This window comes from Glycine max, chromosome 12 (assembly GCF_000004515.6).
Source record: "Glycine max cultivar Williams 82 chromosome 12, Glycine_max_v4.0, whole genome shotgun sequence".
Taxonomy (NCBI): Eukaryota; Viridiplantae; Streptophyta; class Magnoliopsida; order Fabales; family Fabaceae; genus Glycine; species Glycine max.
The window spans coordinates 23,796,976-23,817,161 of record NC_038248.2 but is presented as its reverse complement, the minus strand read 5'-3'; positions in this window follow the sequence as shown (position 1 = coordinate 23,817,161).

Below are 20,186 nucleotides of genomic sequence, written 5' to 3'. Positions count from 1 at the left end.
TATTTCTAGATTTGCAAAGGAAGTCAACTTTTGCTTTTGACTGCTTACTTCCAATTCTAGAAGCAAGAAATTAAGATATTTACTAAATCACAAAAATAAATGCATAAACTTAATTATATGTTGGGTTTTAAACTTTGGTAAATATACTATCTTATTTTTACATTAATATAAACTTATTATATATTTTATGGGTTGCTAAATCACAAATATTTTGGCAATATTCTTCACTGCCTGCAATTAACTGCAGCTACTTGTGCAGGCAAAGCAATGTAGGTTCATCCATAAATATCATTGATGGATTGGACACAAGCTCTACTGGAATGGTTAGTCTTATATGTTGTTTGGTAGAAAAGCCATTTTGACTAAGGATGCTAACTAAGAAATACTTTATATCATCAAGTTGAAGTGTTTCAAGGACTTCTTTAACAAATTTCTGCTCAATAAATATACATATAATTTAGAAAATTATAAATACATTTGTTATCTGGAAAAGACAAACTAAGGGAAAAATGATAAGGATGTCATACCCCTTTTATGACTAAATCAATTTCCATTGACAACCGCAATCAATCTGAGTATTTAACAAATTCTTCAATAGTTACAAAAATGTATGACATTACATGAAAGTCTTGTACTTGTCTTTTGCACTTTGTTGTATCCTCTAATTCTTATATCTCCTTCAATGATACCTCCAACTTTTTTTCTTGAAAGAACATTGATGAGAGAGTTGTTGATGCGTAAAATATGTTAAGCTCACACAAGGTAAGTGTGCCTTACACAATAGTAACAATGGACTCAAAAGTTCGAATATTGAACCTGTCGTAACCTACCCTTCGACGGGAGGGCGACGCGAGGCTCACGAGTGCGTCTTCCAAGGGAGGAAAAAGCGCGGAGTCGCCACCAATGTTTATTTGAGGAAAACGTTAGAAAACCCAAAAAATAGGTCTACGAACTTTAAGTATGAAAGGTTCAGGAGTTGTTTTCACGCACGGGGAAGGTATTAGCACCCCACGCGTCCGTCACAAGGGATGACAGCCTCTAATCGAGTGTGCAAATAATGACTTCAAAAATTATGTATTTCCCTTTTTATGTATTTTCTTGCCTTTTATGTTTTTTACTTTTTTTGTGGTCGACAAGGGTATTTCCCTCGCTCCTATGTATTCCTCAATTGCGATAAAGAAATGAGACCTATGTAGTTCTTTAAGAACTGAACGTTGGTTAAGTTGTTTTTTTTATCCTTTTTTGCAAGATTGATTTTTAACTGAACAAAATTCGTTTAAGGCATTGGACCTTTAAACGATCTTTTATTTTTGAAAAGAGAGAATTGTTTAAGGCGCTGAACCCTTTTTGAACGATTTCTTGTTTTTTTTTAAAGGAAAGAAACATTAAGGCGTTGGACCTTTAACGATCTCTTGTTTTTTGAAAGGAGAGAAACGTTAAGGCGTTGGACCTTTAACGATCTCTTGATTTTTGAAAGAAACGTTAAGGCATTGGACCTTTAACGATCTCTTGATTTTTGAAAGGAGAGAAACGTTAAGGCATTGGACCTTTAACGATCTCTTGATTTTTGGGAGGAGAGAAACATTAAAGCGTTGGACCTTTAACGATCTCTTGATTTTGGGGAGGAGAGAAACGTTAAGGCGTTGCACCTTTAACGATCTCTTGATTTTTGGGGTTGACAAAAGCGGGGCTTTTGCTCCTATGTATCCTCAATTGCGATGAGAAACTCAGACCTACGTAGTTCTTCAAAAGCAATAAAATTATGCAGAGTGTTGATTTTAGACTTTTAAACGACTCGTTTTAACCGATAAAAGTAAAAAAAGACCGTTAAGGCGTTGGACCTTGAAACGATTTCAATTGACCTTTTTGCGGGCAAAAGCTTGATTTGTGAGTTGATTTTAGCCTTAGTTTCACTTGGTTATTTCCCAACTCATTTTCAAAGTAAATGTCCGGTTTGAAACTTGCCTTTTTGATGATTAACCAAGGTTACGACATGAACGACCGGTTGAAAATTCATTTAAACATTGATTAAGTGAGATTACGGCTTAAACGTTCGGTCGAAACTCGCTTAAAACGAAAGAAAAGAATACCAAAAGTAGAAGAATGAAAGATGAAAACATACAAAGCAAGAATGGACCCCTAAGGGTGCATGGAATGGATTCAAAGCTTCAAAATAAAAAACTAACCGGTTGAAGATCGACGAACGATGAAGAACGGCGAAGAACGTCCATGGAATTGATCACGGAAACGTCACGAAAGCATTACAGAAGCGCCTTAACTTTGAATTTCTCCTTCTTTCTTCTTCTTCTCACTAATTTTAAGTGAATTTTGAATACCCAAGGTGCTAAACCCTTCATACTCAGCCCCCCTCCTCTATTTATAGCATAAATAGGGGAGGTGCTTGCCGCCCAGCTCGCCTTGCTTCCTGATGAAGCTTTCTAATGGGCCCTGATGGGCCCAGTGCTGAAGGACACCCCCCCAGTTTGATCAGTTCACCCTCATTTTGTGTTTTTTGGCTCATTTCCTTCCGAAACATCGTGAAACTTTACGGATTATGCGGCTTTGAGTGTTTAGCATCTCAACTCGGCTGACAAGAATTTAAATGGTTGTAAATAAATGTCCTTGGACGAAATTAGGGTATGATAGTTGCCCCTCTTTACTTATCTTTTATTGGAGATAAAAGAGAAGTAAAGATAAGACATTAATTTCATTCGAGCTAAATTTCCACCTGACCGACCCCTAACTCAATAAGCGAAACCTATCAAAAGAAAGAGCATAAAAGACATCAGGTGCATCATCAAAAGCCTTGGTTCCTTGAAAGCGATAAAAAAAGGATAATTGTGATGATCTCCGCATGCTATCGAACTCGCTTGTCTCGGGATAACAGGGGAGACTTCAGTAGCTTTGGTCGATAGACATCAATCTCTTGATAAGGGAAGCAAACAACTATGTTTGTCTCTGCATGCCATCGGACCTGTTAGTCTCCGGATAGCAAAGGGAACTGCAACAATCTCAACAAACAATTAGAAATGGATGACCATCATCACCCCCACATACCATCGGACTTGTTTGTCTCTAGATGATAAGGGGACTTTAATAGTCTCGAAGCAATGAAAGCGAGTGACCATCACGGTCTTCATATGTCATCGGACTCGATTGTCTCTGGATAGCAAAAATGGAGACTAAAGTAGTCTCGGTCGATAGACGTTGAGTCTTCGACAAAAAAGGCAAATGACCACGTTGGTCTCTGCGTGTCAACAGGCTCGCTTGCCTCTGGTTGATGAAGGGAAGACTAAAGTAGTCTCGATCGATAGACGTTGAGTCTTCGACTAAGGTGCAGATGACTATAATGATCTCTGTGTGACATCAAACTTGATCATCTCTGGATAGCAGAAAGGGTGCAGATGACCATGATTTGTCTCTGCGTGCCATCAAACTTGATTGTCTCTAGATGATGAAAAGGGTGAGAATGACCATGATTTGTCTCTGCGTGTCATTGGACTTGCCATCTCTGGATGACGAAGGGAGACTAAAGTAGTCTCGGCCGATAGACATCGAGTCTTCGACAAAGGGAGCAGATGACCATATTGGTCTCTGCGTGTCATTGGACTTGCTGTCTCTGGATGATGAAGGGAGACTAAAGTAGTCTCGGTCGATAGACATCAAGTCTTTGACAAAGGGAGCAGATGACCATATTGGTCTCTGCATATCATCGGACTTGCTATCTCTGGATGATGAAGGGAGACTAAAGTAGTCTCGGTCGATAGACATTGAGTTTTCGACAAAGGTAGCAGATGACCATATTGGTTTGTACGGGTCATCGGACTTGCCGTCTCTGGATGACGAAGGGAGACTAAAGTAGTCTCGGTCGATAGACATTGAGTCTTCGACAAAGGGTGCATATGACCATATGGGTTTTTGCGTGTCATCGGACTTGCCTTCTCTAGATGATGAAGGGAGACTAAAGTAGTCTCGGTCGATAGAAGAGTCTTCGACAAAGGGAGTAGATGACCATATTGGTCTCTGCATGTCATCGGACTTGCCGTCTCTGGATGACGAAGGGAAACTAAAGTAGTCTCGATCGATAGACATCGAGTCTTCGACAAAGGGAGCAGATTACCATATTGGTCTCTACGCGTCATCGGACTTGTCGTCTCTGGATGACGAAGGGAGACTAAAGTAGTCTCGGTGTTCTTTCACTAAAATGCGAACATGCTTTAGCAAAGAAACAAACTTCCAATCGATCAGAGCAACATATATTTTGAAGAAAAACAATGTGTCTATTGGGGAAGGAAAACATGTTGATAAAATCTTCGCATAACCACAAATGAGATTTAGGATATTAGCATTTTGTTTCTAAACAATCATTTAGAAGAAACACTGGGTCCAACTGAAAATAGAGGAAAACTACTCAAAGTGTATAAATCTCACACGGGCAAGTGTTTCATCCTAATTCTGAACCATAGATATGTCATGACTTGACTTTGCAAATCATTTCCTATCAAATCAAAGATAACATGCATAATCATGGATCAATAGGACATTTAGGAAGTTGGATTTTGGTGGGAAATTTGGCTTTGGGAGTTTCGGCCTTTTCCTTTCCCTTTTTTTTGTTTAGCACGATGCGAAAGAGATGCGGGCACAAAGATTCGGTTGATAACCAAGAAGGGGAGTTTCATGTGTTTCAATTCATGGTTTCTTTTGTTTTGCTTTTTTTTTTTTGCTTGTGACAATTACGTACATCATTCAGACATTGTCTGGTCCAACGACCTTTCTGTATATTTTTCTTTTGCTTTCTTCCGATCTTTGATCGGGAATTTTTCTTTTTCTTTTTCTTTTGCTTTCCTCCAATCTTTGATTGGGGATTTTCTCTTTTTATTTTCCTTTTAAGGCACATTCATAACTTAAAAGTAAATGAAACTTTTTCTTCCTCTCGTTTTTTTTAGATCCTCCTGTTCTTCTTTTTTTCGAGGATAAGGGTAAAAATTCCTACCTTGGGTCGAGGCTTAGGGCTGAAGGATTGAGGTTTTGTCCCAAAGAGGCTTTAAAGAAGGCAAGACATGACGTATGTCAGGGTATTTGCTTTGGCCAGCGGTTCAGGGATAAAAGGAAGTGCCCCACATTATTTCCATGACACGTATATAACAACGATGATTTAGAAACTTATACAAAATTGATCATGCATGCACCCATGTGGACACTCAAGCTTCAAGTTTGTGGTCATGTAACACTAAGGCTTTGGATTTATTTTCCCTATTTAAAACCAACTCAGTGTTTCCAAAAGATGCTTTTTTATCAAATTATGCACACATCTGAGCCCATTAAGGCATTCGGAAAAATTTTCACAGCATTCACCCTTCAGGTGTACACATATTTTTTTCTTTTTTTTCAAAAACCTTTTGTGTTTTGATCGGTGGAACCTTTTTTCAAAGAAAAACTGGCAGTCACTTCTTTCCAAAAGCGTCTTGGCTTTGTAGAAGCAAAGCTTCATGGTGAATCAAAGGTGTTTTGATGATAACAATGATGATAACAAAAGATGATGACAAAGGTGATGACAAAAAGCTCAAAGATCAATCAAAGAACAACTCAAGTGAATCAAAGATCAATCAAAGATCAATCAAGAACAATTCAAGAGTTCAAGATAAGAATCAAGAAGAATTCAAGACTCAAGAAGAAAGTTTAGAGTCAAGAATCAAGATTCAAGGTTCAAGATCTCAAGAATCAAGATCAAGATTCAAGACTCAAGATTCAAGAATCAAGAGAAGGCTTAATCAAGATAAGTATGAAAAGGTTTTTCTCAAAAATTGAATAGCACATGGTTTTTCTCAAAACATGTTTACCAAAGAGTTTTTACTCTCTGGTAATCAATTACCATATTGTTGTAATCGATTACCAGTAGCAAAATGGATTTGAAAAAGTTTTTAAAATTGAATTTACAACGTTCCAATTAATTTCAAAAAGCTGTAATCGATTACAATGTTTTGGTAATCGATTACCAGTGCCTTTGAACATTGAAATTTAAATTCAAATGTGAAGAGTCACATCCTTTCACACAAAAGCTTTGTGTAATCGATTACACTAATTTGGTAATCGATTACCAGTGTTTGTTTCTGAATAAATCAAAAGATGTAACTCTTCAAAAGGTTTTTGACTTTTTCAAATTGGTTTTAAGTTTTTCTAAAAGTTATAACTCTTCTAAATGGTTGTCTTGACCAGACATGAAGAGTCTATAAAAGCAAGGCTTTGATTTGTTTTTAAATACACTTATACTTTTACTTTTCCAATCAATCCTTTACAAGCCTTGAATCTCTTTGAACTTCTTATTCTTCTTTGTACCAAAAGCTTTCTGAAGTTTTCTGGTTTTCCAAACCTTGAAAACTTGTGTTATTCATCTTTTCATTCTATTCTCCCTTTGCCAAAAAGAATTCGCCAAGGACTAACCGCCTGAATTCTTTTTGTGTCTCTCTTCTAGACTTTTCCAAAAGAACAAAGGACTAACCGCCTGAATTCTTTTGTGTCTCCCTTCTCCCTTGTCAAAGAATTTAAAATGACACAGTCTGAGAATTCTTTTGATTCTTCCCATTCCCTAATACAAAAGTGTTCAAAGGACTAACAGCCTGAGAATTCTTTTGTATCCCCATTCACAAAGTATCGAAGGTTTAACAGCCTGAGATCTTTGTCTCAACACATTGGAGGGTACATCCTTTGTGGTACAAGAAGAGGGTACATCTACTTGGGTTTGACTGAGAACAAGAGAGGGTACATCTCTTGTGGATCAGTTCTAGTGGAGAGTACATCCACTAGGGTTTCAAAGAGAACAAGGGAGGGTACATCCCTTGTGGATCTTTACTTGTAAAAGTATTTTTACAAGGTTGAAAGAAATCTCAAGGACCGTAGGTCACTTGGGGACTGGATGTAGGCACAGGTTGTTGCCGAACCAGTATAAAAACTCTTGTGTGTTTGTTTCCTTCTTCCATATTCTTTTACTTTCCACTGTGCATTTAATTTCCGCTTTTACTTTCTGTTAAGTTTCTCTTCAACTCCATATTCTCTTAACAACATAAGTAAAAGCCTTAGAAGAGTAATTTTTTAATTAGTAAAGTTTTAGGAATAATTAATTCAACCCCCCTTCTTAATTATTCTGAGGCCACTTGATCCAACAAGTGGTATCAGAGCAGGTTTCTTGTAGAATGGCCTCCTCAAATCCCTTGTTTCCTGAAGGAAATTCCATTCACATACCACCCATTTTCAATGGTGAAGGTTACCATTATTGGAAAACCCGCATGCAGCTATTCATTGAAGCCATAGATCTAAATATATGGGAAGCAATAGAATTAGGACCACATATACCCACTATAGTAGATGTAAGCACAAGCACTACAACCCAAAAACCTAGAAATCAGTGGACAGAAGAAGATAGGAGAAAAATCCAGTACGATCTCAAAGCCAAAAATATCATCACTTCAGCCCTAGGGATAGATGAGTACTTTAGAGTGTCAAATTGTACTAATGCCAAGGATATGTGGGATACTCTTCAGTTAACCCATGAAGGAACCACAGATGTAAAAAGGTCTAGAATAAATACCCTTACCCATGAATATGAATTATTTAGGATGAATCCAAATGAAAATATCAATAGTTTGCAAAAAAGATTTACACATATAGTAAACCATATTGCATCTTTAGGAAAAATCTTTCCTAATGAAGATTTAATTAATAAAGTCTTAAGATGTTTAAGTAGGGAATGGCAGCCCAAGGTAACTGCTATTTCTGAAAGCAAGGATCTCTCTTCCATGTCTTTTGCCACTTTATTTGGTAAATTGCAGGAACACGAGATGGAACTTCAACGCCTCAATCAGAATGAAGAAAATGACAAAAAGAAGAGAAGCATAGCCCTTAAAGCCTCATCTTCAATACAAGAAGAAAACGAAGAAGAAGATTCAGATGATGAAGAAGATTTTTCTTTCTTTGTTAAGAAATTTCAGAAATTCATCAAGAAAAGAAGAATTGACAGGCGTCAGAATTTCAATAATGGAAAAAAATCACAAGATGATTCTCAAGTCCTTAGGTGCTACAAATGCAATCAAATTGGTCACATCAAGGCCAACTATCTGTCAAATGAAGAATGGTCGGATAAAAGTGAAAAGAAAAGATTTGACGAAAGAAGAACTAAGAAAGCATACATTGCATGGGATGACAATGATTCATTCGATGGTTCAGAAAAGGAGATTAATCTTCTAACCAAAGATTATGAAAGTGACAAGAACATCTCTCAAGGATGAAAAACAAGGAGAAAAAGCATGATCCTCATCTTTGAAGATCTAGACACTTCAATCCTGAAAAAGGTAATATCAAAACCATTATCTTATTAAAATTTCTCTTAAAGTTGAAATTTTTTCAAACAATTTGATTATGATGACTAACAATTCTTTATTTGTGTGTTTTTTTTATTGTTTTCATGAGTATATTTGCTTAATTTATTTCATCTTATTTGCATGAAATATTCATTCATATATTTAAGTAAAATCAATATTCTTCTTACTTGTGTTTTGTTTTTTTTTTATAAAATTGATTATCTTCATGTTTTAAATATTTTTGCATGACATGATATGTAAATTACATGATTGAAAATTATTCATAAAGTATTTTCAAATATAGTTTTCATAAAAAAGTACTTTGATAGTAACTCAAAACTTCTTCTCTCCTAGAAAGCCTTCTGTTTTTGTTTTCTGGCTAAAATAACCACTGGTAATCGATTACCATAATAGTGTAATCGATTACAAGCAGTTATTTCTGGCAAAGTTGCTATCTGGTAATCCATTACCATATCTGTGTAATCGATTACAACGCATCCCTGCACCTATATATTCAAATTTCAAATTCTGAAACCTGCAACCTCTCTCTCTCTCGAAAACCCTCGCCCCCAATTTTTCTTCCAGCCATATCTCACTCAATTCTTGTCAAAATCACTCCCCTCAAAGCCCAAACTTCATATTTTTTCACTCATTTTCATTTGAACCGATTGAAATCTTGAAAAAACCCCTCAAATGGCGGAACCATCGAAGAAGCGGAAAGGATCCACGAGTCGGAGTCAACGACATTCCGGGTCACAGGAAACACCAATTCCTCCCTCCATTCCCTCTGGATCATTGTTCTCATCAGAGGAACAGCGTATACGGTACACAAACCTCTTTTCATCTCGTTCCATTGTAGACCCAAAATTCATAGATATGGAGTTCTTCTCAAATGAGAATTTTGAATGCTTCCAAGCATTGGAAAACTCCAATCTTATTCCATTCATGTCTCTGAAATTACCTGTCTATTCTGAATTAGTCAAAGCTTTCTATTCTAATTTAGAAATCCATGAAGGTATTCTAATGTCTAAAATCTATGGGATTAAGATAGTCATTGACCAATCCCTATTTTATGATTTAACAAAATTGCCTAGTGAAGGTGTGCCTTTTGAGGGTGCACTGATTGATGATTAGAAATTCAATTTTTCTGTGCATGATGCCCGCCGGTTGGTTTGCACCAACCAAGCATATATGACCGGAAGGCTTCTTGTCGGTTCATTGGCTTTTGAGAGCCGCATCCTCCATTACCTTATTGTTCGCATCTTACCCCCTAGATCTTTAAACCTTGCTCAGGTTTCTGAAGAAGATCTCATTGTCATGTGGGCCTTTCATAAAGGTTTACAAATTGATTGGGTACACCTTGTTAGATATCGCATGCATAAGGCATTGCGATTGAATGCCCCTTTGCCTTATCCTCATCTTATTACCCTTTTCCTTCAACACTTCAACATCCCTCTTGATTCTGAACCCTATGTTCCAATCAAGAGATCATTCCTTATAGGCGCTTCAGTCATAGCATCCTTTGGTTATATAAAGGAGCATGATGGCTCTTGGGTGAAGAAGGGTGCTAGAAATGTTGGTGAAGAAGGACATGAAGGAGAAGATTCATCTCTTCTTTCGAAGATTATGGAAAGGTTTAATGGTCTTCAAACCTTTGTTAGTGAGAGGTTTGATACTTTGGAATTGCAAGTGGATATGCGCTTCAATGAAATGGAGTCAAGAATGACAAAGGTTGAAGAAGATGTATTTTACATCCGGTCAAGCTTTGATCTTCCACCACCGCCGCCACCATCATCTTAGACTTATATTTTAATATTATTAGTACTTTGATTTTCAGCCTTGTATTTTGGCTATATTATTATGGTATTTGAACAATTTACTATTTCCTTATTTGCATGGTATGGTTGAACAAGTATGTTATTTGACTATGTGGATTTCATAGTTAATCTATTTATGATTGTTGCTTCATGGTTCTTACTTCATGATTTGATTGATGGTTTTTTCATGAATGTTGTATCAATGTTTAGTTATATTTGCATACTTAAATTTTGATACGCACTTTGGCTTTTTGTTGATGCCAAAGGGGGAGAGAAATGGGATTAAATCAAGAACTCACATGAGTAATCAATTTAATTTTAAGATAAGCATAAATTCAAAAACAAAGAGGGAGAATTTATGAGAGTGATCGACTAGGAAAAAGTGTGTGTGTGTGTGTGTTTCTTGATTTCAGAAGTTGTCATCATCAAAAAGGGGGAGATTGTAGAAGCAAAGCTTCATGGTGAATCAAAGGTGATTCAAAGGTCTTTTGATGATAACAATGATGATAACAAAAGATGATGACAAAGGTGATGACAAAAAGCTCAAAGATTAATCAAAGAACAACTCAAGTGAATCAAAGATCAATCAAAGAACAACTCAAGTAAATCAAAGATCAATCAAGAACAATTCAAGAGTTCAAGATAAGAATCAAGAAGAATTCAAGACTCAAGAAGAAAGTTTAGAGTCAAGAATCAAGATTCAAGGTTCAAGATCTCAAGAATCAAGATCAAGATTCAAGAATCAAGAGAAGGCTTAATCAAGATAAGTATGAAAAGGTTTTTCTCAAAAATTGAATAGGACATGGTTTTTCTCAAAACATGTTTACCAAAGAGTTTTTACTCTCTGGTAATCAATTACCATATTGTTGTAATCGATTACCAGTAGCAAAATGGATTTGAAAAAGTTTTTAAAATTGAATTTACAACGTTCCAATTAATTTCAAAAAGCTGTAATCGATTACAATGTTTTGGTAATCGATTACCAGTGCCTTTGAACATTGAAATTTAAATTCAAATGTGAAGAGTCACATCCTTTCACACAAAAGCTTTGTGTAATCGATTACACTAATTTGGTAATCGATTACCAGTGTTTGTTTCTGAATAAATCAAAAGATGTAACTCTTCAAAAGGTTTTTGACTTTTTCAAATTGGTTTTAAGTTTTTCTAAAAGTTATAACTCTTCTAAATGGTTGTCTTGACCAGACATGAAGAGTCTATAAAAGCAAGGCTTTGATTTGTTTTAAACTACACTTATACTTTTACTTTTCCAATCAATCCTTTACAAGCCTTGAATCTCTTTGAACTTCTTCTTCTTCTTTGTACCAAAAGCTTTCTGAAGTTTTCTGGTTTTCCAAACCTTGAAAACTTGTGCTATTCATCTTTTCATTCTCTTCTCCCTTTGCCAAAAAGAATTCGCCAAGGACTAACCGCCTGAATTCTTTTTGTGTCTCTCTTCTCCCTTTTCCAAAAGAACAAAGGACTAACCGCCTGAATTCTTTTGTGTCTCCCTTCTCCCTTGTCAAAGAATTCAAAATGACACAGTCTGAGAATTCTTTTGATTCTTCCCATTCCCTAATACAAAAGTGTTCAAAGGATTAACCGCTTGATAATTCTTTTGTATCCCCATTCACAAAGTATCAAAGGTTTAACAGCCTGAGATCTTTGTCTCAACACATTGGAGGGTACATCCTTTGTGGTACAAGTAGAGGGTACATCTACTTGGGTTTGACTGAGAATAAGAGAGGGTACATCTCTTGTGGATCAATTCTAGTGGAGGGTACATCCACTAGAGTTTCAAAGAGAACAAGGGATGGTACATCTCTTGTGGATCTTTGCTTGTAAAAGGATTTTTACAAAGTTGAAAGAAATCTCAAGGACCGCAAGTCGCTTGGGGACTGGATGTAGGCACAGGTTGTTGCCGAACCAGTATAAAAACTCTTGTGTGTTTGTTTCCTTCTTCCCTACTCTTTTACTTTTCGCTGTGCATTTAATTTCTGCTTTTACTTTCTGTTAAGTTTCTCTTCTACTCTATATTCTCTTAACAACATAAGTAAAAGCCTTAGAAGAGTAATTTTTTAATTAGTAAAGGTTTAGAAATAATTAATTCAACCCCCTCTTCTTAATTATTCTGAGGCCACTCGATCCAACAGGCTTTCTAGTCAAAATTTAACTATTTTTCTTTTTGTTTTTCCTTTTTTAAAGAATCCTTTGCAAAATTTGACTACCTTCCCGGTCTGCAGTTGTTTATTTTAATTCCTAAGATTATGAGGAAACTAGGCGTATTCAACTATGACTTAAGAAACATAGGTGAATAACTAACAAGCAGAAATTTAAAAGGTACTAGGCTGCCTCCTAGTAGCGCTTCTTTAACGTCTTGAGCTGGACGTAGGATGACGACCTATCGATCACGGGCCCAGTACCTGCTCGTACCTGCCCCTAAGTCTCCAAATACAGAAAAATAGTACTGCATAGTAAAATATGACTATGCTACCACTTACCTTTGCTTACCTTTGGCCTTTGACTTGGTGTGGTATCGACCAACTCTTCTCCTGTCCTCCGACTTACAGGACAACAACGATGCACATGCATGCTTATGATTGGGCAGTTCAAGGGTAATAGTTCAAACAAATATTTATTATGTTCAAAATTACTTAAACGCTCGTGACACCCTTATAGATTGAGTGAGATGGCTCGAGATCGATCACATGCACCGTTTGAAGGATGGCAATGGATTGTCACACTTTGGTGTATGACCAAGTGAAACTTTCTTGATTTAAGGTCATAGAGTGATGCCAAGGGTCTGTTGCCCCACTGAAACTTGAAGGCAAGGGTTGATCTTGACAAAATTTACGTAACAAAGCTACCTTTGGATTCGAAAGCAATCTCAAAGAGTTTGTGTGAGAGACTAACATCAGATGTCTAGGCATCTTCCACGAGCTCTTAGCCAAATGAGTTTGCTTCTCAAACGTGCAAGTGCGAACCTCAGGGGTTTCTCTTTTTGTTTTATATATTTTTTAACAATCACAAGCATGTGCGTGTTTCATTCTAGAATCCTAATCTTAAAAGCAAATTAGTCATTCCTTGATCCACATGGGCTTTATTGGGCTTGTAATGTGGTCAGGGGTAAGAGGGCTATGAAAGAAAGGATTAGACAAGGTCAAAGAGTGTTTGAGGGTTTTATTGAGTAAGAACCTCAAGAGCGTGTTGCTCACACCTTTTGTTCATTTCCACTTCGAGTTGGGCTCTACTCCTTTTGTCTTGTACATTAATCTTCTATTGCACTTTTGTGCCTTTCTTTTTGAGATCTTTTGTCTCTATTTTTTCACTCGCCTTTGGCAGAATCTTTCTTTTCATTGTTGCCCAACTTCATGCATATGTAGTTTGCATTGCTCTTCCTGTTGGTTTAGCGATGGTTCCCACTCAGGGATTCTATTTTGTTTTTGCTATTTTTCTTTGTTGTTCTTGTTAGAAAACAACATGCTTTGGCTCAGAGAGGGTAGCAAAGGATAGACTAGTGTTTGGGATATTGAAACATGGCCATGTGTCATTTCAAATGTTGACTAGATCCTTTTTGTAGTTTGAATTTTGGGACAAAACCATAATAACACGTTTATTATTATTTTTTTTTTCAACCCTAATTTTTACTTAGGCCGCCCTTTCGGGTTTTCAACCTAACGGGTGAGAAATTTTGATCTGCCCCTAGGTTCGCTTGAGGCTCATGCATGATGCCTCTCATTGCCCCAGCATAGGGCTTTGAGGAATCTATTCATGCCTTTTGCTATGACCTTGTAGCAGGGAACCTACCGGGTTAGAATTTCTGATTTGCCCCTAGGATTGCTTGAGGATGGTGAAGGTGCCTCTCATTGCCCCAGTGTAGGGCTTTGAGGTGCCTATCATTGTCTTTCCTCGTGACCTTGTAGTAAGGAAGAAAAGAAAGAAATTGTGCAGGTTCTCGAAAATGGATTTTGAAGGACAAGAAACATTGAAAGGATTTTCAATTGATAGATTAAGCCAAACAACTACCTTTTTTGATAACTCACTTTTCTCTCAAAATATAACTTTTAAGAATGGCAAAAGGAGGTCACATGAATGTCTGTACTTTTATTTGAAACACAGTCAATCAAATGCTTTTTTCCTTTTTTTTTTGTTTCGAACTTTACTTGTCATTTTATGGCACCCCGACCAAACGTGCAGAACGAGTAACTTCTGATCGAACAAACTTGGAAGTCAAAACTCAGTAGGGCAGGTCGCTTGAGCAAACAAACCAATGGCTTACACTCATATTCCAGTGGAAGTCAAATAAGCAAAGATGTAATTGTGAGAGGATGAGAGACAAAGATGTCAAATTTATCCATATTATTAGCATTGCAACTGTTGTTTACAATAATGACATAAACTTGAAAATCCTAATGAGTCATTAGAGACATCTAACAACAACCTTCAAATTGCCCAATGTATGGTGTCGCCTGCCAATGTCAGAATTCACAAGTGATTCTCCTCAAATTTCAGCCAGCCCGCTTGAACTAGACTTTGTACCTTATACTTCAGGGCCCTACAATGCTCAATGGAGTGCCCCAGAACTCCTCCATGATAAGAACATGTTGTGTTCGAGTCGTATGATCGAAAAAACAAAGAGTGGTACCTGGAGATATGTCGCGGGGGTCAGGAGACCTTGGGGACGTCAGGTGGGGTGCTATTGCCCAAAACCAAGCTTGACCAATCCCGACCCAACCCGGGCATAGTCAGTCAGTGAGAACCTGTGATGCACCTAAACAGGCGAGCTCCTGGCAGTCAACAGATAAAAGAACAAAGACCACAAAGCAAGGAGGCTTGTGTGGTGGCTGGCCAGCTGTGAACTTTGAGTGTTACATGGGATATGGCCTCTGGTAATCGATTACCAAGGGTGGGTAATCGATTACAAGGCTTAAAAGTGAAGACATGAAGCTAAGATGGCCCCTGATAATCGATTACCAAGGGGTGCAATCGATTACCAGGCTTAAAAATGAGATCAGGAAGCTAAGAGGGCTTCTGGTAATCGATTACCAAGGGGTGTAATCGATTACCAGGCTTAGAAATGAAGGCAGCATGTTTTGGAGGCCTCTGGTAATCGATTACCAGGCTGTGTAATCGATTACACAGAGGAACATGCCACTGGTAATCGATTACCAGTTATGTGTAATCGATTACACAGTGCATTTTTGCAGGTTTCATGTCCTGAGGCTGTGTAATTTGAGTTTAGCCTCTGGTAATCGATTACCAAGGCTGTGTAATCGATCACCAGAGATGAAAAGCCTTGAGATACCCCTTTTACTTACATGTAGTGGTTATGAGACGCATTGTGTCGCTCCGTAGTTAGATATCACGTGAAAGAGTCTACCCCTTTTCTTTTATTTCTTGTAGATCGTGATGGCGGCGCAACTAATCCATGACCGAGTGGAGATGGAGTGCCTAGAGGGAGCTTGGGAGACCCTCGAAGGCAATGCGAGGTGCCGATTTCGGGGCACGATTCGATTCACGGCTACTTCATTGGTGCATCCAGATGAACCCGCGCGTACGCTTCAGCGCACTGTGGAGTGGATATTACCCACGCCTACACCATATCGTCTAGTGGAGCCAGTCCAAGTGATCGAGGTGACGTCATCTGAGGAAGACCCTGAGGAAGACCCAGAGGAGCTACCTCCTGAGCCTGCTGTGGATGCTCTTGACTTTCTAGAGGGTGATGAGGACCCACCCCTTGAGGTGGATTCTCCCGAGGACGTCATGTTGGCATCTGAGGCAGACTCTACGGAGGAGAGCGGCCCTAGAGAGATGGCGACTAGTGGAGGCTCTTCATCATAGTAGACAACTCCTTAGACTAGTTTTATATACTTTTTTGAGGGTGGGTGTATCTAGTACTGACTGTTAGGTTTACTCTTTTGTTTTTGTATGGGTAGACCTATTGTATAGGAATTTGATGATTGTATACATGTGGCTGAAGCCACCACTGTGGACACCTTTGCTCTGGATGACACTATGTATTTTGTAAAACTCCCATATTTTGGATAGCTTTAAATGATGAATGTACTTATGTTTAATCTTGTTATTTGAAAAGAAAGCATTAGCAAACTTTATTTGCAAAAGAGTTTACCGACCGTATTTTATTTTATTATTTTCACGTGACGACCTAAAGTAATGGTTGATATACTCTTCCTTTTGAAACAACAAACTAGTTTAGAGATTACGAGTGGTAAGAAAGAAATGACTCCGAATAGAGTTGTGAACTGACCATTCAGGACTCTATAGTGAGGATTTTCCTTCTGAACCTAATTATTGTGAAAAGAGAAAGGAATGAAAAAGATAAAGAAGAAAAAAAAATTTACCATGGTTTTTGTTATTTAAATCATTACTATTAAACCAGTCATTATTTTGGGGACGCCACACCCGGGCTGACATCTTACTGTAAGTGGTATAAATATTGTGTAGATAGTTTTTTTAAAAGGATTGAGTAATTGGTGATTGTAATTACAACAAAGGATATATCAATTACTTATTAAGAACAAATTGTAAATTATGTAAGGAGGTAGTTAATATATTGTTGGATATGCATGTCAAATGTTGTTATCATGATTCCATGCAAATAACGTGACAAGCAGTGCAGGTTTAAAAATGATATTGTCATAGGGATAAAAATACTAACGTTGTTGGATGATAACAAAAGAAAAGATTGTTCAATACCGTAAGGTATTTAAGTTTGTTTGTTTAAAAATACAAAATAAATTTGTTCATTGAAGAGAAGTCAGTCGTCAAGGTGGATGTCCACCTCGTCCCATTCGATATCTTTCCTGATCAAAAACTCTCATGCATGGTCATCAAATCGAAAGTAGAAGACAACCTCATCTCCGGCCATCAATTTTTTTTTCATGAAGGTACTGGAATCATGAGTCAGCAATTGATGGCACACCACCGTGGATGGAGACTTGCCATTAGGTGCGTTTTCCTAGGCCCCGCTGAAGCATAACATATTTTTTTGGAACCATATACAAATCTGGAAGCCTTTGCTGGAAGAAACTGTATCAACACAAAAAAAATGGTCATACAATTTGAACAATTTTTATATTTCCCTTCATTTCTCGCACTGCAAAAAGCTTCTCCCCTTCCATTCCTATTTCCATCCCGTGCTGATGCACGGGCTGGAACTTTACTGTTAGTGGTATAAATATTATGTGAACAAAAGACTCAGATGCTTATTAAGAACAAATTTTAAATCACGAAACTGGTATTTTTAAAATCAAATGTATATGAATATATGAGGAGGTAGTTAATGCTACTTCAATCCAAGTTTAATTTCAGTAAATTTGTTATCACGATTCCATGCTGATGAAAAGAAGTCAGTCTTCAAGGTGGATGTCCTCCTCCTCCCATTCAATTTCTTTTCTGATCAAAAGCTCCCATGCATGGTCATAAAACCGGAAGTAGAAGACAACTTCATCTCCGGCCATCAATTTTTATTTTTTTTATCAAGATACTGGAACCATGGGTCAGCAATTGATGGCACACCATCGTGGATGGTGACCTGCCATTGGGTGCGTTTTCCTAGTCCCCGATGAAGCGTAATATATTTTTTGGAACCATATACAAATTTGGAAGCCGCTGCTGGAAGAAACTGTATCAACACCAGAAAAGAATGGTCATACAATTTGAACCATTTTTTTATTTCCCTTCATTTCTCGCATTGCAAAAAGCTTCTCCCCTTCCCTTCCTATTTCCATTTTTTTTCATTTTCCATCGTTTCTTCATGCATTAATTGTGGCACGGTTATCACCACACCAAATACGCGCATTTCCTTATTTTATTTTCATTCCGGTCATTTCTACCTATTGTGCATTAATTGTGGCACAATTATCAACGCACCATGCTGATACACAGCAAGGACCTTCTGTCTGAGGGAAAAATTTACCGTGGGAAAAAAAACCAAAGCTCTACATAAAGAAGATAGAGTTTTTTTTTATAAAAAAAGAAAAAAGGTCTGCCACATGTCACAATGACCTTAAACAGGCAGTCAAGGTCTTGTTTATAAGGGGAAAAACTCCCGTGGAAAAAAAATCAAAGCTCTGCATAGAGGAGACAAAGTTTTTTTTTAATTAAAAAAGAAAAAAGGTTTGGTACTCCAATTTGAGTATTAGAAAGTTGGAATAGTTAATGTCGAGCTACATGTAGGTAATAAAGTTTGATTTTAAGGTTACGTGTTAATATTATACATTGTTTGATATTGTTAGGAATAAAAGAAAAGATGAACAATTAAAATATGTGAATCAAACAATTACATGATTGGATAATATAAACCTCACTAAGTCATGAAACATGAAAACACTAAGGCATGAAACACCAAGATGCAGAAAAAAGATATGAGATAAATATAAGTGTTGGCTGTTAGCCCGTGCATTTAAAGTGTCGGCTATGTTTTTTTTTGTCTCCTTTTTTATTGAACCCCCTCTACCATAAATTAAAGAAAGCAATTCTTGTTGCATGAAGACAACATTGAGATTCCTTAAGAGTGCGTTTGGATAGAGAATTTTAACTGAGGAAAGTAATTTATCAGAGAATTTGAATTTCTGTAATTTAGAATTCATTGTTTGGATGCTTTTATGAAGAATTTAAAATTTTGGAATTTTAAAACAGAATTTTAAACAACTAAAAATCTGGAATTTCAATTTCCTTCTAAAAGGTGAGAAATTGAAATTCTCTTCTTACCATCTTCTTCAAGAAACACTGTCTGAACTCCTAAAATATCGATCGGGTGTGAACATAGAGGAACACGTATAACTACCACACCAACCATATCTTCTCTTTTTTTTTCATTCATTTTTTTCATCCTCATAATTTTAATTTTTTTTATCCAAACACAAAATTTTGAAAATAAAAGAATTTCAATTGAAGTATTTGAAATTCTTAGAATTTAAAATTTCTCAGAATTTTAAATTTTTCCATCCAAAATCATTTTCAAAACACTTTTACAATCATTTTCAAAACCAAGAAACAGAAGTTTGTAAATTTGGTTTTTTTTGTTAAAAATAAGACATATTTCTCACATTTGACAATGACACCATCACCACTGCCACCACAACCATAACCACCAACGCCACCTCCATCATCACCACCACTAATACCATCATCACTACTATCATCGTTGTTATCGTCATAATTAGTTGTCACTGTCACAACCATTAGCACTGCTACCACCACCACCACATAACCATTACCATCGGCATTATTACAACTATCACCACTGTTATCGCAACCATCACTGGTATATCTACTGTCGTCATTCCTGATATTACCATCGCACAAAACGCTCTCAAACTAATTTTAATATGATATGAAACTTTTAAAATGAATTTATTTAAAATTAATCTTCTTTTAAAAATTGGTTTAAATTTTTTTGAAATTAAAACTAAAAAATGATTGTTATTTTTTTAAAAAAATTGAAACTTATAACTAAAAAATACCGTAAATAGGACCTAAGTTTTCTAACCTAAGATTTCCCAAAACAAAAAATTTATTACTTACCAAATGCCCGCTAAAACTAAACTAAATTATGACAAAAGACATTCATTCCTATAGAATATTTTTTTGGATTCTTACTAATTCCTATCTAATATATATATATATATATATTTATTTATATATAAATAAATTAATAAATAAATAAAAGAAGGTTTGATTTTATGGGACAATGCCATGTAGCAATCCCATATTCATCCCTCCAAATAATTTAATTAATTAATACATATTTTATATTATTCTATTTACTTTTATTAAATTGATTTAATCATTCCATTAAATCTTAAATTAATTGATTGATTAAAAATATATATTTTTTAATATATATTCATTAAATAATATTTATATTTATATATTATATATATGTGGGTGAATGAGAATTTTAGATTACATATTTTTTTTTCATTTTTTTAACACTTTCTTTCCTCTTGTTCTCATTTTTTATTTCATCATAAATTTTTTCATTTCATTATTT